Below are 20332 nucleotides of genomic sequence, written 5' to 3' on the forward strand. Positions count from 1 at the left end.
AAAGCTTTACTTTCCTGGTCATGGAAATAAAGTACTTTACCCTTCCGGATGCTCTCTGGACAAACTCAGTTTGGGAACGGGCTGGTAGCAAGGGCACTTTGACTCTCAGTCTGTGTGACTGCCTGTAGCACGCACAGGTGACCCCAGAACCATAAGCACATTGTTCTGCCATTCCCAGGACTGGAGATCTCAGTCAACATCTTCCGGACATTTAATGGCTAAATACGTATCCATTACTAATATGCAATTTTTTTTTTTTTAAGGCTGTAAATGTAAACTGTTTTTTTTTTTTTACAGTTTTGGTACATGAAGAGAAACAGTGAAGAAAAGAGAAACATCTGAAGCAAAGGCTACTACCCTCTTCTCCCTGATAAATTTTAGCTTTCACTCCAGACTTTAGGAAAGTTGGAGACATATTTACCATAGTGCTTTGAAAGCTTTTTTGTACCTTGATAGCAGTGTTTAACAGCCTCACCTCTAGGATGGCTCTCTGCCCAGAGAAACTGCCAGAGAGCCGAGCCCCATGGAGACAAAGGCACACGACAAACCCTCACACAGCTTCAGAGCTGCTGGAAGAGGAGAATCTGATCTACTGACTTGTTCCCAAAATAGCAGCCGGTGGGAGGTGACTGACTGGCTAATACCTGTGGTGTTTCCATTACCGATTGAGATGAAGTCTGTTGCCAGGAATCCTGGGGTGGTTTCCTTGACAACCAGAAGAAATGCACAACTGAGATGCACATGACTTTTCAGGTGTTTTTTTAACACCTCTGAAACAATGAGCTGCCCTACCAGAACTCAGATAAATAAAACTGAGGTGTACAGTCAAATGATGAACCGCATTTATGTTCAAGGGCAAATTTGAGCTGAGCCTGAAATCTCCCATGAAACAAACCCTCCAGAGAGCAACCACCCTGGAAATATTTCTCCTATCCAATCGGGCAGAAATCTTGCAAGATTATCTACTTCGTTATTTTTAGCCTTTTTAAGAGAAATTTTAAGAGATGGAAGGTATTTCCACAAGAGAGATAGATATATCTAACATTGAATTAATTGGAATGTCCCTATTAAATCCAAAGTCTTCAAATTTCAAAGTTGATTGCAGACAATGCACTGTTCATCAGAAGCACTAGGGGCATTTATTGAAATCAGAACATATTTGGAAATTATTTTAACAAGGCAGTGTAAATTTTAAGCTGGAGCATACAACATTAATAGGACTAACAGTATCTTGTTACTCATTGTTTGTATGTAGACATGGCCACAAATTTTCTATAGACAGTAAATTCACTGAAAAAATTCATATTTTCATGAATTCAAGTTGTACTGATAAACAGTTTAAGCCCAATTATGGCCAATATTTTTCAACAGAGGGTTCCATTGTAAAATATTGAAATGTATTATGTAAGGATTTCAAAAGGAAATGGTCTTTTAGGTTTCATAGTCTTGGCATTTTGTTTGACAAATTAACTAATCCTTAAGGAAAATAAAATAAAATAAAATAAAATAAAATAAATAAAATAAAATAAAATAAAATAAAATAAAATAAAATAAAATAAAATAAAATAAAGAGTACCCCAAGGAGTATCATGTAAAATAGATTGACAAGTAGTTTAAGACCAAAAATATATTAAGGATTTTTTTGCTTTTTTTTTTAGCCCTTTTAGATGAAGAACCAAAATAATACTATTCCAGTTGAACACAGTGTTTTATCTTTCCTTTTAGTAAATAGTCAGAAACATCCATTTCTCTGCTTTGTGCTTAGGAGGAATAAGCACATGTGAGGAAAGTAAGGAGAAATTGAAGGGAACGCCATGGATCAAATAAGCAAAATAGGAGTAAAGAAGGGACTTATCGAAGGTGACAAGCCAGATGACAAATGTAAATGCTTTTGAACTCTATCTGCTGACATAAGGAGGCTGAATTTACTCACTTTCCTGTTAGTGTTGATGGATGACAATCACTAGAGAAGCACTGAGATCCAGAACTAATTTTTTTTGAGTTAAGAATCTGGGGTATAGTATCCCGGAAAAAATGTTGGCTGGCAGATCATAAGAAATTTCAGAAAACTTCCCTAAATTTTACTTGTGGCTGAGAGACTGAGCTGCTGGAAGAGGAAGGTAATAAAGTGTTACTGTGGCAAAAAATAACTATAGAATACAAAGGGTGTTGCATAAGGAAATAAATCATCCCAGTCTGTCATCTGTGGGAGTCAGGCAGAAAATATCTGAAACAGAGTGAGAGTGGAAGCAAACCAGGTAATATAGAAAAATATGCATTATTAAAATAATCAGGAAAAGCAGGGTTAACCTGGACATTTTAAATGAGGACAGTGCATACATCTGAATGAATCATTAGTAGAGATTTACGTGCTTTTCTAAAACAGATTACATTCATAATAAATAGACTTGAGCAGAGAATTTTAAAACCATATTAGTGGTAAAGGTTGATGCTTGGGGCCACATTAGCTCAGCATCAAGCTCTGATCTGTCATAGATCAATGAAATGTAGCAAGCCTGAATTGCTGATTCAATTTAGTATTCATTTACTTTCAGAGCAGAACATAAATAGTAAGGAAGAAAATGTGAAACATGATCTCTGAGACCAAGATCATTTTCTGTGGGGAACTTAGCATGCATGCACACATTCATTTTGTGAGTATTTAGGGAGCCAAGTACTGAAAGAGCCCAATCAGTTTTGAAGCTGAATCTGCTCCAGTGCCCCAAAGGCCTTTTACCCCTAAAGTAAAAAGAAACTGTCTTCCTTTGCAACAGAGGCTGAGCACAACCAGGCTGAGTGTATAAGAATGAACCTCTGCAGAGTGGCAGTGAAAGCCCCCAGCAAATATGTGGTAATTGTAATATCTGATTTACAATCATAGAGTCACAGAATATCTCAAATTGGCAGGGACCGTTAAGGATCATTGAGTACAACTCCCTGCTCCTTGCAAAACTACTTAAAAATAAATCATACAATAAGAGCATTGTCCAGACCCTCCTAGAACTCTGACCAGCTTGATGTGTAACCACTTCCCTGGGTAGCCTCTTCCAGGGAATGACAACCTCTCCGTGCAGAAGCTTTACCCCATGTCCCATCTGAACTTCCCCTGATGCATCTTGATTGCATTTCATCATTCATTGTGACCTGACATGGTCACCAGAGGGAGATCAGCCCTCAGAGAAAGGTGCAGCCTCTTCTCTTTTCCAAGCTGAACAAAGCAAGGGACCTCAGATGCTCCTTACAAGACTTTCCCTCCAGGCCTTTCAACATGTTGATTCCCCTCCTTTAGATGCTCTCCAATAACTTTACATCCTTCCTACACTGAGGTGCCCAAACCTGCACACAGCACTCAAGTCAAGGTCAATTTAGTGCTGAGTAGAGGGGGACAATCATCTCCCTCGACCAGCCAGTGATGGATGCTGTGCTGCATGAACCCCAGGATAAGGTTAGCCCTTTTTATTAGTCATTTGTTAGTCAATTTGCCATCCATCCAAAACTTCAGCTTTATTTCCATGGTGCTGCTTTTCAAACTCTCTGTCCTGGTACCCCAATTTGTGTGTATAACCAGGATTGTCCCATCCCAGGTGGACAATGCAACACTTACTCTTGTTAAATTTCATGCAGCTCTTTACTGCCCAGCTCTGTAGCCTATCCAGATCTCATGACGGAATGAGATAAGGTTCAGTCTGCATAACATTGTGAGAGAAGAAACAGGAATACATTGTTTATTTTCCCAAAAGGCTTCAAAATGTTTCCATAGAACTTAATAAGGCTAGCTGACATGTCTTCAATAAATTCAAGAAAGATTGATTCATATTTCATTTATATTCAGCTTTAGTTATTTCATATATTAAATCAGATACTGAAATTAAAGTCAGAACATATAAGTGTGGTGCCCCAGCTCAACACAAAACCATTGAATATCTGTTGTTAAGGGGTCCTTCCTGTAATGCATGTGGTACAACACCCCAGCTTTTGCCATGGCAACATTGATCTGCAGAGTGTGATCTGATGCTGACTGTGGGACTAAACAACAGCCTACAGCAGCATTAAAACTTCTTCAAATGTTTTGAAATATTTTCTAAAAAAAAGTGGTTTAAATTGTACCCTGGTGTCACAAAAGTCATCCTGGTATACTTCTACCTGAACCAGCCCCTGAAGTGACCAGTTTCTGAAGGCAGAAGTATACTGGACTCTTCCTACTGCTCTACTGAGTGTTGACATTCTCTTACTGGACAAAATATCATCTCTGTATCCCATTTCTTTTACCACATATGACCCTATAATGCATAAATGCTCCTCTTTCAAATATCCCTACGCATTTTTTAAGATTTTCTTTTCCAAAATAGTAGTGTTATCTGTCCATACAAATAACAACTGACAAGAAAATGTCATCAATCATTAACATATCCTCTGAAGTTTAGGTTTGCTTTCAAACTCTTTCTACTCCACTTCTTATTTTGTTGTGGCAATAAACAGCTTTAGATTAGAGTTGCATAGCTGATAGAGTGTATTTATACTTAGCAACTGTCTGTAGAAATAAAGATTAGCATCAAGGCTATATTGGTTTTCCTATCAGGATGCTGAGCTTTTGAAGCTATACTGTAGCCAGCAAATTCATATTTGCCTACAGATTTAACACTGCCAATGCAGATAAGAATATACTAACAGTTGGGGTAGGAATAAAAGATTAGTTTCTTTCATGACCAATTTTGCAGTAATCCTATCTCTGTCAAAACAATTTGAGAGGGGTGTCCTACAGTGAAAAGATACACCTACTGAGATGCACTCGGAAACAAGAATTTGTTCTGCTATTTTTTCATTCAGGTTTAATATCTTTAAATGGAAAGTTTAAATTTACTATAATGCAAAAAGTTTTATCTGTGTCCATACATGCACACATTTTTGCTTGACTGTGGGTATGGGTGCACATGTGTGAATGGTTGTATATGTATATATGTATGTATGAGTGTATTCCTGCAGGATTATATATATTTTACTAGAATGTATTTTAATACTAACTAAATAATAAAATTTATATTCTTCATCTCTTGGTTTGTCCTGACATCTCTTGTTAACTTCAGTCTGTAAAAACTTTAGGATTTACCAGCATTCTCTTATTTTTATGCATTATATGTGTTTAGGATTTGACCTAAATTGCTGAATCCCATGGGAGAAGAGTTGGACAAAGGTTGTCCCTGTCTGCAGTGTTTGGAGAGGAACATACTGCTATGTTTACAGAGAGAAGAGTAGGAAAGTCTTGATGTTGAAAAATATTCTTGGCAGTGATTCAGTATTAAAGCTGCATAGTTTTTATATTATAACACTTACTATGATTATAACATTTACTATGCATGGTAGCAAAATAAAAAGATATGCATGACTGACAATATGTGCTTTTCTATAATGACAATAATAACAGCCACTATAAAAAATTACACTGTAGAAACACAACAGTTGTAAGGGTAGGTACAGAGATTGACTTTTTTTGCTGTCAATTCCTTCCCTGGACACTTAGTCAGTGGCTTGCAAAGGTCACTAATTTCTCTAAGCTCAACAAAAAGGAAATTTTTTGTGTATTTTCAAACACAGCAATTAGCAGCATAAATTCTAATTGTGGTGAGGTTTTTCACGAAAAGTATATGTGTGTCATATGCTGGTGGTGATAATTCTCAAAAGACAAAACTGTGTAGGGGGCTGGATGCGGTATATTCAGTTACTGGAGCTGTCTCTTCTGCCAGACAGAAATTCTGCTTTGCATCTGCCATATGCTTTCCAGAATCTATTTTTTTTTAATTTTCTTTGTCATTAAGACCAAGTTGATTTAGTGTTGTTCTGTTCCTGGACGATACATGTATTATATATGAAGCTAAATATATGTATTACAAATGGAGCTGAATTTTAATATTGATGATTCTTCTAATTTTCTTCATTGGGAACCATCTTCCAAAACAATCTCAGACTGGTTCCAAGGCATAAATTCCAAGGCTCTCAAATGCACCCAGGATGACACTGCCTCAGAACAGACTTCTGGTGCATTATGGTGAATCATATCTGAAAGTCTTTGCTGAACTGACCAGCTGCACTGGTAAGCCTTGACTTGGTTATTGTTGTGCCAGTCCTGAAACTGCTGCTCCTACCTGTTCCTGCAAAACTTCAGTATGAAATATCCACAAGTCCTTTGCATTGTTGTATGTTCAAAACTACCATGAACTTGATCAGAGGAGTGTACAGCCACACTCTTGTCCAGAGCAGAAAGAGGACAGTGGTATGCACTAGTGAGTGTTATTTTTGATCCACAGTGCATAAATCTGTGTAGTTATATGATAGCTTACACATCTATTAAAGCCAGTTAGCCCCAGAGAAGCACATTGCTAATGCACCTGAGATGCTTTTATGTACATAAAAGTGACAACTCTGCTGTAAAAAAACCATTATGCAGTAAAGTTTAAAATCCATGTACAACTGGGATGCAGACACCTGTGATTCTAAACCAGAGGTGCCAGGTGAATTTCAGAGATTCATACAAAACTGTGTTGCAGAAGAACTCAGCCTTTTCAATTAAATAGATCTTCCTGTAAAGATAAGATCTGGAAGGCTGAAACAAAGACCTTCTGGAAAGTGAGCAATTATAAAAGTCAGTGATAAGCTCAAAAAATTACAATCGCAGTCTGTTGATAGGAGTTTTATTGAGAGCTAGAAGTCATCAAAGTTAAACTCAGTGATCCTTTCTGTCCAAAGGTTTGTGTCAGTATTTGGGAAGTGTTCATTTAATGGCACTAAAACTGTGAATTTCTCACATTTCTGAATTTTCTGTACTGAAAATAGAGAAAAACCGAACCAGTAAACTAAATAATTCCTTCTTTTCAAAAAGGTAATTTTAATTCAAACATGTATTTTAAAATGTTCATTTGTTTGCTTTTTTAAAAAGGCTATAGGTTCATCATAGATCAAAATAATCTTTGTTTTTGATGAAACTAAATGGCCATATGTCATTTTTAGTTCACTGGCGAGCATTAAAATTAAAATTAGTGTTGTTGTTTTCAAAACCACTCTTAATTTCGTCCATATCAGATTGGATCATATCATATCCTGCAGTTCACAGAATTTAAATAATAAAATTAATCTACTTAAGGTGACACTCTGCTCTCTAGATAATAAAGCGCATGTTATCCATTAGTAATTTTTTTCATTAGTGTTAGGAATATATGATGTGACAATCTACCATTGAAACATCTACCATTTCATTGATAAATCTACCATTTCTCTATTGAGAAAATAATCAATAAAACTTCTGTGTGTTTCATTTTAAAAGAAAACTGTATTAATTTAGAAACAGCTGGTAATGATGGAAAGAGAGATTTTTGACCTTGATAAGGTCAAAATTGAAAAAAACTCCATTATTTATGTGAATATGTGATAAAAGCAGAGAATTGAAAAGATTTGTATTTCACTCCAGCAGATACCACAGATGCACGCAATTATGGGCAAATGTCTGTGGTTTGTAGCAGGTTCATTCAATGTCAGCTCTCAGCATTCCCTGTGATTGGCAAAATGAGAGCCTTTAGAAACACACAAGTTTTCTGATTGTGTGGGTGTCTTGAGAGCCCTAAAAAGAAGACAAAGGATAATAATTTAGTATGGAAAAAACTTCCAGATCATCAAGTCTAACTATATACCTAACAATGTTCCCAAGTGCCACATCTATGCATCTTTTAAAAACCTCCAGGGAAGATGATTCCATCACTTCCCTGTGCATCCTGTTCCAGTTCCTGATAATCCTTATAGTGAAGAATTTTTTTCCTAATTTCCAAACTAAAACTTCCCTGGTGCAACTTGAGGCCATATCCCCTTGTCCTATCACCTGTTAGTTACCAGAAGAAACCTACCCCCAGCTCACAACAACCTCTTTTCAGGAAGAGCATCCCAGGATGACTGCTGTGATACTTCTCTACAATTTAAATACTCTTTTAGGAAAGATTTCAAAACATTTTGAGAAGTTCAAATGCTTCTCTGTGCTGGTGTTTTGTCTCACTTCCAGCATCTGATCACACTCGGCAGCTTCATGTTTCTATGGAAAAAACTGCAGTGTTGTGGTGCATGTGTTACAGGAAGTATTCCTCAATATGACCACACTTATGTTGTACTGGGTTTAAATTCAGCATCTGATATAATATAAATGTAAAATAACTGTAGCTGCATATAAATGGAATATTATTCAGTCTTTCATAGCTTTACGAAAGACATGTTGAATTACATTTTTAATGAATCAGAGCAGTTAAAATGTCTGAACAAGGTCATGAGCTGTATCTTGGAGTTATTTACTACTTTCTTTTGACTATAAGGAGGGATTAAATATTCAATTATTTAGTTAGCTGCACGAATGTGTCTAGTGACATGGTAGGTATTCTGGAGAATCCAAGATGTCTGTGCAGGACCAATATACGACACCAAATCTTCAGGAGAGTTTGCCTTTTTGGACCAGCAGTCAGAGATAGCATGGATTTGTGAGGGCATTTCAACTGACACTGAATTCCTGTTTTCAAGTATATGAGTGAAGCCCTAGATGACTAGCTCAGAAGAGAAAACCTATGTACCTTTGGTTTTCCTCTGTACAATTAGAAAACATTTTTGGCGTCCTTACAGGAGTGTTGTGAAGACAGTTACTAAAATGAATTTCTCCCCTCATGCTTCCTTTATATCTCTCAAAGTTGTCAGTTTTGCTCACAGAAATTTCTGCTATATATGAGTAGCTACTCAGCAGCCCAGCCACAGAGTTTATCAAACAAAGGAAAAGAGATTTGGCTGCACAGTCTATGTAATTTCTAGATTTGCCTTAAGTTGCAGTAAAGGTCTGGAAGGGCACTATTATGGAGAGTTCAATATCAACACCGACATTCAGAGCTCTTGGGTTTATGAATCAGATAAACTGCTTGGAAAGCAGTCTGATTCTTTTCACTAAGTACTTGAGAACTGATTCAAAATGAAATCTTCTAAAATCACCTCTATTCCTGATTTTCCAAATTAAAAACTTGATGTGAAGAACAGTCACAGCTTTTCTGAAGTAAATAACTTTAGAAGGAGAGATTGTTCTCCTTTTCCTTGATAATTAGGGTAAATTACTTGGGAATAGAGTATTCAGCATTTTTATGTCTTCTCTTCAATGAGCTTCAGAACTTGAACACTTTAAATCCTCACTATAAAGCACCCCTTGATGCCGTTTTAACCAAAACAGTTTATTCACTCTGTTTTTTAAATAAAAGAACACTTATATTCTAGTCTATTCTTAGGCTTAAATAGCAGAAAATTGATTGCACAGAAGACAAATAAACTTTTTTTTCAAAAGACAGAGAAAACCAGGCATAGTATTTTCTAGTATCTCTGCATGATGTGTCTCACATTCACACATGGATAAACACACTGTGAATTAAATGGAAAAAATATATTTCTGATGAACCCAGCCTTTTTTTACATATACTTAACTATCATGTGAAAAACAGGATTCATAATCTCATAACTAGGATCCAAATTCAGTAGGCAATATATAAATGTCAGCATGGGGCCTGGGTGCATAAACTCCAGCTACTCCCAGAGCTCTTCAAGAGCTCAATGCAGAAGGTCAACATTTGGTGTTAGTATTGTTTGAAGTGTTCTAAAGTATCCAAGGACTGGGAGATCATGGGATAAATCAGGTGTGAAGAGACCTCAGGAGATCTCTGTTCCAAATTTCTGTTTATCTATGAGGTCGTAGAGGTCATCTGTGGGGTCCTTTTAGGTTTCTTTGGGTTATTTGCCTCCCTTTTGAAAAACTCCACAAATGGATACTACACCACCTGCCAGTAACTTGTCTCACTGTTGGCTCTCCTGATGGGAGAAAAAACTTTTATTGATGCCCCATCTGAACCTTGCTCCCATTCAGTTGGCACACACAACACAGGAACTACAGGAAAACCATGTTCTCAAGACCACCTGGTAACAGGTCATCCAAAAGGTTCTGCAGGCCCCATGGACTGTCCTGGTTAGAGCTTGTTCGTCTATGACAGAAGCTCAGACACTTACCCCACACCTAAAAATGTAGGGGTGGAATTCCATGTCCCAAAATTAATTGCCCCAAATAGCTACTTTTCAAAATGGAAGAGTTCTGGGATTTGTCTGATGGAGCATTTGCCTGTCTCTTCTAAAAGCCTGAATAATCTGGGATATGTCAAAGAACACTAAAAGTTTAAATATAGGCAACTGAAATCAGATGATGTAGAATACCCAAAGAGATTCATTTGGTATCTTTCTTCATAGTAGTTGAAGGGAGTTCTGTATCATTCCATTTTTGACAGCCTATCACACATTAGTCTCACAGGCTTCCCATATGCAGACATCAGACTGTGAAGCGATTTTTCCAAGAATTCTCAAGAATAAGAGAAAAATTAGGAGGTTTAAACCCAAACTTATTTACCAGGATCTTTTAGTCACATAGGAGAGGAACATTTGCATGCAGCTGAGAATGACCATTCAAAACACTGAAATAATTCCAAAGCTTTCAATTAGAGTATGCTACATGATCCTAAATGATTAGATTGTAATTTTCTATCACACAGATGGATAATGTATGAAAATGTTAGAAAAGGGTATCCAGGAAAGTGAATTGAACTACTTTTTTTTTTTTTTTTTTTTTTAATAGAAATTAATCTTTTATTTGCAGGACACAAATATCTTTTCTGTTCACTTCTGGAGATGAAGCACTATAAATGCCAATTTATTTTTCACTGTGAGGTTAGTCTTTGGAGTAATGGAAAATAATTTTGCTTTTCTTTAATGAATAAATCATTGTAGGAGGCTCTGCATGATAGTTTGATCCCGCATAGCTATTTCTTCTGATTATTAGCAGAATTTTACATTTAAATTCCTGAAACATTATTAACTCATAATCATTTGCTTTCAGACCTTTCTTGTAACTTTGCTCTTTCATTAATTCCTTTTCACTGAGGTAATAGGGAATTACTTTGTTTAATGATTCTCTAAAGATCCAAGAAAGCTAAATATCAGAAAAAGGCAATTTTATTTCACAAATAATATTGCATTCCCCAATATAATTAAATTGTAATGTTTTCTTCAGTAGGCCATGTCCCCAGCAATGGGGTATGCAACACCCTAATCCAGAGGCAATTTTGGCAAAATGAGCTTGTCCTTTCCCAGACCTAAGTATCAGTCAGTGGAAAATCATCAAATAAATTGTTTACTCTGAGAGAATATTTAATATCACAAGAAAAAGAGAGAAGAACTCCTCTGGAGCAAAATTCCCCTTGAGTTCTTCTCCCATGGGCAGTTAAGCTATTGAATCCCTTGAAGATATCCTTAAAGGAAAAAAGCTCATGGCCTGGCCACTCTGAGGTGAGAGTCACCAACCCAGCCCTTCTGTGACTGAGCCGTCAGCCTCAGTTCATGGCCCCTGAGTCCTGCAGTGGGCTCTGTGTGTTCCCAAGTCTGGCCATGGTGACAGTGGCAAAGTCAGTCCTGCAATAGAAATGTGACTTGCCAAAGCAGTGCAGTACAACATGGTTTAACAGGAGACGTTTAACACACACTGCAGTAGATCTCTCCAGTGCTCCCTTCCAGCCTCACACAGGTGGGATTTATCCTTGGGAGTGAGCTTCTCTATATGCCCTTCTCACTCCAGACTCTGTGTCCTTGAAGCTTTTACAGATATACCCCAAGGAATTTCTCCCATCCTAGTCCACTCACCAAGAACTCCTTTGTTTCGACACTCAGGATTTTGCAATAGTTGATATCTTCCTTTGATTGTAGGTGCAGCCTCAGGAAAGGAAAGTTTTCTCAAATTGTCTTCCCCCTAATCAAAAGCTTTCTTGTTCTCTGTCAGAGTTCAAGTTTTGTCATTGTTTTGCCTTTCCTTCTCTGTCCTCTTACAAATGCTTTCTTGATTAAAGTAGTTGAAAATCCTTCCAAACAAAACCAAGAAAAACCTTGGATTTGCACAGTAAAAGACTGTGGGTTTACTCAGTGTTATATTTTGCCCTGAAATTAACAGAAATCCCCCTGAACTTCTTCATGTATGTTAAAGTCCAGGTAAATTAATGCATTTTAAATCTATGATAAGAAATACACAGCCATGCAAACGGAGGAACAAATGAACTTGAAATTTTGGTATATACTCCCTGCTGTATGGATCCACAGGCAGAGTCACTTGCAGTTTACAATATCTGTGGTTAATAACTGCGGCCTGCAAATTTATGAGCAATCTGAGAAAGAGGAGGATATGCTACTGTAGCACTCCAGCCTATGCCAGCAGCATAGCACTTCTTCCAGTGGAAGAAAATATTACCCAAATCACAGCTAAGCCAAACAGCTTGAACTTGCAAATAATAAGTATTTTATAGGAACCTCAGGGTATGGCATACATGCAGTGTTATAAACAGTCCAAGAATGTTCTGCTTGCATACAGTGCATTTCTATTCCCTGCAGCTTTTATAGTGAAGTTTCCAAGCTGTGCATAAGCAGCAGTATAATAGGATCCCTATTTATTTCTCCTCCAGGAACGCTGTGCGTATTTACTTGCTCATATTCCTTCTATTTCTCCCAGCAGCTTTGCTAGATAACAAGTATTCCCTAATAATTTGCCTTTTCCGTCTGTTTATTTTAGCAAGCAGGTTTGATATTTTTTCTTTTATCAACTGATCATTTTCCTTTATTTTGTTCTGGCATTTTGCTTCCCTTCTTCATGACAAGAGTATAATAGATGCAGACTCTGAAAAAATGTATCAGGGATGTCTTCTGTGTGTTCTTTATTAGCAAAATGTCCCAGTCTAGGAAGAAGGATGGTCTTATGGACTTTAATTCAGATAATTGGATTCAATATTTGGTTCTGCTAAATGCCTCTTATTGGTGTTCAATTTGGAAATGTGAAGCTACTGCAGATAGACCCAAAGCCTCAAAATTCCTCAGAAAGGCTGTCAGTTCACATTATGCTGTCCAAGGCCAGGCTCTGAATGCTGTATCCTGATAAAGTTGCTGCTTATTTTGATCCCTAAAGAGGAACTGAATTCCATGGTCATTCTCATGTGTTTTCAAGATTACTCAGAGGACTGTGTTTTATTTTTTTAAGAGCCGTAGAATCCTGTCAGCCAAAAAGGGTCACTTCTTTCACTCTCAACTCTTTCAGTTATTTACCTTCTAAAGTTTCTGACTACCTCAGTAAGTAGCTTCAAAGTCTGTAAACAGAAATGGGAATAAAATAATCAAATTGCCAAATGTTGGAGGGCATTCAAAATTAGTGATTTTTTTCTTTCTTTCTCTGCATTTCCTTGAAGTGTCTATGAGGTAAAACCCCAGACTTTAATCTCATTTGTAGTCTTATCACCCACCAGTTCCAGATGAGGCACACATTATTTGAGTCTCCTTTCACATCTCAATTGTCTCTCAGTTAGAACGGTATTCAGTGTGGTCAGTGACAGGGATAAGGGCAAGAAAAAAACTCTGAGTAGAAGTGGAACTAGGTGAGATAATGAGGCACTATTTAATCCTTCAATATCATCTTTCAAGAGTAAACAACAATTTTTCTTATATTTCAAGGTGGAAATGAAGCCACATTATGGCCTCTGGGTAGTTTCTTTATTTGCAATAGTCAATATAAGTTCAACCAACCAGCAGTACATCCAAATTGAGCTTTTACTTGTGATTCATGAGCAAAAAGCATCTTGAAAAATTTCAAGGCAAGCAACCAGCCAAAACTTTCTCCCTTTTCCAAACAGCTTGGAAGCACAGCTTCTGACAAGTCACTCTTTTCTCCCTTCTTTCCATTACTTTCTAAAACAAGCTTTTCACAGAGGAAAAACATTTGCCACAACAATAAGGGTGTAATGTGTATTGGATCTGTTTGAATACAAGTATGACAGCAATATTGTGGTTTTTATTGATTTTTGAGTTGTTAGTAAATGCTTCTGAATAAAAAAACTTTCTTACATTTTGGAAAAGAATACTTGTCATGGCTCAGTAGGTCACTTAAAAATAAGTCAAAGGAAAAGAAAGTAGATGTAGTAAATATGACTGTGCAATTTCCTGGATTTTTGAGAAAGAGGGATGAATTGGAACCTAAGAGATCTGTAAGTGATATTTATGGATGCTGTTGTACACCTTTGACAAAAAGGACCTCATCCCTGTGCTCACAGAATCTTCTGGAGTTGGCCCATGAGAATCAGATGAAAACAGCTTCGTTTCTCACTTGCTAGGCCAATGCATGAAACCCCTGGGAGGTTTGAGGGAAAAGAGAAAATAATATCTCTTTTGCAATCTCTTCTGAGTTCTTGGGAAGTGTTTCTGTAGACTTCTTCACAGTAGAGGTTTTTGGATGATGGAATATGTCTCTTTTCCATGATCCCTAAGCCATGTATCTAAGCTGCAGAGGAGGGAAAGAATTTCAGACACTCCAGTATATTAAGGAGCTTTGCAGTCAGCTCCCAGGGCTATCTGCTACACTGCATGGATTAGTCTGCAGTGGCTAACACTTTCCAGGCACTGGGACCTTTCATAAATTCCATGTAAATCCACCTACCTTGTGTTTCTTCTTGGCCAGATGTGCACTGCCAGGGCACATAGTTAGTAGGAATCGTGAGGATATTGCTGGAAATTAGGCCATAAAAACTTGAGCTAAGGTGCCTACCATGGGAGTTCCAGCTTCCATTTTGGGAACCAGACATAGAAAAATAAATATCTAGGCACTTCAGTCATTTTTTAAATGACTTTCACCTCTGTGGTGAAAGTTGCCAGAAAATTGTAGTTCGAAGTGTAAGACATCGTTCAAAGATGTAGATTTCTTTTTTTCCCCATCAGTAATAATTCATCCAGATGAAGATCTCTTTTAAGTCCCCTGCAGCTATTTCATAGCTTCTCAGCTACAAAAACAAGCAGCATATCAAAACCAGCACTATTTTGAAAATTGACAGTTAGAAAAAATGATGAAAGATAATGTAGTAGCAGCAATGAATCAGATTAACATGGACAACATGGGGAACATTCCACCTACGCAGGGAGCAGTGCCTGATATCAGAGGGCTCTTTCATCTATGATAACAAGACCCAGTGGCTGAGAGCCAAACCTTCAAACTGGAAACGAGATGGAATTTTTTATCAGGAACATACTTAACCATTTGAACCATTTACTAATAGACATAGCATATATGCCTTCCTCCACAGCCTTTAGACCACAGGTGATTCTCACCCAAAATGAGAATCAAGTGAGTTTGCAATGAACTGAAAGTTATCCAGGTGATAAAAACACTTTCCGGGTAAAATCTAGCCCTGAGTTATGAAGATGATCAAATTGATAATGGCCTTAAAAATCAATTTCTCTAAAAGTGAGGAAGCAGCTAAAGGGCATTTCTGCTTTGGGAAACCAGATTTTAGTCTGACTATTTTTTGGTGAATTTTAAGAGCCTGAATATTGTAGAAAACATACACCATTCTGGAGTAAAGTGACCTTTCCTAAAAACTGAACTGTTAAGCATTTGAATTTTAATATTCTAGATGGACCATAATGCTTCTAAGGAAACACTATTTTTAAAGTATATCTTTTGTTAGACAGAACTTCAATTTTTTTTTCCATGCAAAACATATCTTCCTCTACTCTCAAGTTTTGTTTATTAACAACAAATCCTGAATCTTTGAATTCTTGCCCAGATATTTACAACAGATAATAAATTAAAAGATTCTTTATCTACGAAGAGAAATCAGCCACCCATTTGAGATGAACAACAAGAACTAAATCAATCTATATTTCTGTGATGTTGGATAAATTACTGTCTCTCAAACAAATAACTTTACCAAGTTCCATAACCTAGATTTGTAAAAGGCACTAAAGACCTGGATTTAGCAATGAATAATAAACTAAATTTTTTTCTTAATCCCATAAATATTAAAACATACATTTTCTTCTGTTACATGACCATTTTCTACTGATCACATCTTCTTAGTGGTCTTTCAAGGATGTCCTCACATCATTTGTGTTCAAATTTGTCCAACAGACCATGAAGAACTGACTCTTTTAGTCATGAGTCATTAAAATGGATGTTATTTGCCACTGGAAAAAACTTGCTAATTGGAAAACTGCTGCACATTATGTCCTTCCTGAACAGATTGATCAGGTAGGTGTCACCTCATACTTTGCCACGGATTCTAATGCAGACATAAATATTGAAACAACTTCAATATCCAGGCACTATATAATTTAATCACAGTCAAAATATTTCCATAATTGTATCCACAAACATTACTGCAAGATCAGCTTTCTGCTCCGCAAGTTTCAATTAGGATGTGCAACACACCAATGCATTAAAAAAAAAAAAAAAAAAAAAAAACAAAAAAAAAAAAAAAAAACCATAGAATGCTTCTATTCCTCTCATCTTCAAGAGGTTTTTATACAAATATTAAGCAAGTGAGCACTGCCACTTCTCACTTTCTAATTAGTTTGTTTTATAATGTTCCTCTCTCCTGCACTTCATGTCATCCTTGTAATTTCTTGCATTTTGCTAAAGACACAAGGAGAACAGAATTTTACTGGAGATTGCTAATGAAATATGGAGCCATTCACTGCTAAGCTACACATAAAATATCTGGCCTAGGTTGTTCACAGAGCAAAGATGTATCTCCTGTCTGCTGGCTGTTCAGAAAGCTGTTTGAAAACCACACTTAGTTTCAGTCTCTTCCTACCAAGTCAGGGGAATTAACTGACTGAGACACAGGCAAATTAAAATGTTTTCAGAAGTGAATGGCCAAACATCTGAAAATCAAATTGCTTTCTGAATAGTGACATTGGATCAAGGTGTTAAAATTTTGATATCTCGGTCTGAAAAATGTGAACTACAAATCTCATTTGTCATGATATCTTGGCAAGTCTTGGAAAAATGGAAATGGAAAGGAGTATTTAGTTTTTCATGTTCAAGAGACAAAAAAATTACAGAGGATTTTAAAATACATTAAACACTTTTAAAGCTAGATTCCCGATTATCATGTACCTCTTTGAGGCTTAATCAATTCAAACTCCAAATTAATGAGAAAAGTCTATTAGTTCATTCTGTTTAATAAGTTATTCTCATGATGGTTTTGTCAATTATGGACTTGAATAGCAATTTAAAAGAATAAAACAAGAGAATGAACACGGTCTAGTATTAGTGCATTGAAAAAAACCATGATTTGTGGAAGGTACATGAAAGACAAGAAAGTGATTCTTAATTTCTACCTCTGATTTACTAAGATCAGTTAGGTTTAATCCACCTGAGTTCCTTCTCTACTTGGAAAGAACCTAAAGGATCATCTGGTTCCAACACCCAGCCATAGGCAGGGATGGCAGCCACTACACAAGGCTCCTCAGAACCCCATCCCAGCTAGATTCAAGATATCCTGTAGGGGCTGTAGTGGGGCACTGTGCCAGCTCAGCTGGGCAAGAATCTGAACAACCTGATCTAACTTTGCAATTTGCTCTGCTTTGAGCATTAGACTACAAATCTGCCAGAGATCCTTCCTAACTTGAGTGCTTCAAGGAAGATAAATACTGAAAATTCACAACCAGCAGCTGGTTAACTGACACTCCCTGCTCTTCTTTGATTCTTTCTACAGCCTTTTTCATGGCTAACTTCAATGTGTTCTTCAAATTATTGTTTTCCTGCTGTTGCTTTGTCAACAGCAAAAATAGTTTTTCTGGATGCCTAAACCAGGTTTCTTTGAATAATGAATTATACACCTTGAATGATAAGTCACAGTCTGTAGTCATGTTACACAGCTGTCTGGATATCACCAGGGAAGGAGATCCGTTCTTAATGGGGCTTTATGTAGGTTTTCCAGCCATTATTATTAGGCAACTTTTCCAACAGGTGATTCCCCATCCATTTTCACTATATAAAACTTGGTCATTAAAATTACATGGGGATGTATGGCTTGACCTTTCCAGCAGGAATCCATCAAAAGATTTTTCTAACTTCCAAATAAGCAATGCTCACAGATGGGAAATAAGGACAATATAATGCAGCTGTAAGAAACAATTGACAAAGGTTTAAGTGCTTGATCAAAGTCCATGGAGACTGTTAATAACTGGAATAGGTAATGGATCATGGCTGTACTCAGGAAAAAGATAATTTTTTCCATAATCCACATTTGTAACATATTCCCTGAGAGCTGTTTTATAATGAAGCTGGGCCATTCCCTGAGTATTGACACTTTTGAGTAACAATCCTTCCAGCTCAGTGGGCAGCTGCACTGAAGACCATGATCAGGAAGACACTTTTGCAGCAGACAGTAGGACTGGGAGGAGATGATGAAGTGATAACATGCCACACTGTGTCCTCCACAAGCATGAAAGTACCAGGAACAGAATATTGTCTGACTTCCCATGATTTCAAACTTAACTCTCAGGATGCCATGAAACTTCACTGTTATATTCAGATTTAATACTTCCTCTGATGAAGCGTCTTAATATTTCATTTGTTATTTTAAAAAGCAGCGTCTGTGATTTTACAAACAATGGTTGCTCACATGAAAATGTACAGATTTTCCTCTCTGCTTTCCTACAGAACACTAGAATAAGACAAGCTATAGGATAAATGTTGGGGGCCACCTATCTCATAAGTTTTGTCCTGGTGATTTTAAAGCAGTTCTTCTTAGTGACTTCACTGTTATCTCCCTCCTTTTTTCTCTTTTATTTCAATTTTTGCTGGTATATTCTGATATTCAATCCCTTGTTTTAGGGAATGTCAGCTCAAAAAATTATCCACACACCTTTGAAGCAAGAATAATATGAGTATCTACAATATTAAACTTCTTTGCATATGTTCATAAAACCAGGAAGAGGACTAAAAGAAAGTACTTTGTGTTTGTTCTTTATTAACCCAGTCTTTTGGGTTAATAACCAGTCTCAAAAAAAATTTACATTTTTTTAGAATTAAAATAATTTTTTAAAAGTGCAATCATTTTAGACAATATTAGAAATATAAAGCCCCAATTTGTCATCTGTTATGATAAATTCTTTGCATTCATTGTCCAGTGTTTAAAATAGATGTTAGACAGAGCTGGTGGCAGTTTAAGCACAGATACATTCTAGCAGTGCAATTACTAAGAAAAATAAATCAATTAGAATAGTTTGCTAACATAGAACCATTAGTTAACATATTTTCTCTTTCATTTATGAGCATATGGTGAAGGTTTCATCTTGTCTTGGCATAAGGACATTTCTGTAGAAGAAAAATGGGACTGACATTTTATTTTTACACCAAGTTAAATTTCCTTGTAAGATAATTATTTAAGAAATATGATATGTAAGTTGATGCATGATCTCTGGAAGAGGTTACTAAAGAAGGAATAAAATTGATGTTTTTAGCTTTAGTACATAAAATATATACTCAGGAGTGCTATAAAGAAAATTTTCTGGTTACCAGCATAGGAGCTGATGTTGTGATAGCTGCTCTCCTGGATGATATTGCTGGGATTTAACTTAGTACCTCTACAGAGAAAATATCAGTTGTTATAGCTATAAAGCTCTGCTACCAACAGCTCTCCTCCTGATGGAATGAGTAGAGAGGGAGGAATTTGTAACATGCACTTTCTATAAATGTAACTTCTATTATCTCTATGGTATTATTTCTGTTGATATTGGAATAACATTAATGTTGACGATAGGCCGCTGGGAATTATTGCCCTGCTACTCAGATTTAAATCTTGTCACAATCCTAAAGTGCTCAAACAGGGTTGAAAATTGACACAGCCAAGATCTGATGCAAAGGTGTTGGATTGGCACCAGTGCCAGGTTTCCCCTTCCCATAACCATGTCTTTTTGTGGTAGGCAATATATCTTCATCTTGTCCAAACTTCTTCCTATCTCAGATATTGATGATTCACCACATTATTCCTTTATGGAGGCAACAGTCTGTGACCAAAATATACCCCCTGATATGAATAATTGAGGAGAGAAGAATCCAGCACAATTTTAATAATTTCTCAAGTACATTTGCATTTAATTATTAAATAATCACTGTATTAAAACTGTCTGACCCAACAGAATGACATTTAGTGTCCAGACATCCATGTGGGCTTTCCCTGCCAGACAAAAAAGGCTGAAAACCCCAGTAGGATTCACTGGAATGTATATTCCCCATGTCTTGAATAACTAGAATAGATTTCTTTTCCAACTTTCTAATAGTCCTTTGAAAATGTAAGCTTTAGAACTGTTGATATGATAAAAATCATCTCTTCAGTACTATATAAGAAGATGTTTCTTATTTTAAGTGCTCCCACATACAAGACTTGGAATGAGTGTTTTTGATGCAGAAAACTACTGCAGA

Source organism: Vidua macroura, chromosome 5, assembly GCF_024509145.1.
Source record: "Vidua macroura isolate BioBank_ID:100142 chromosome 5, ASM2450914v1, whole genome shotgun sequence".
Taxonomy (NCBI): domain Eukaryota; kingdom Metazoa; phylum Chordata; class Aves; order Passeriformes; family Viduidae; genus Vidua; species Vidua macroura.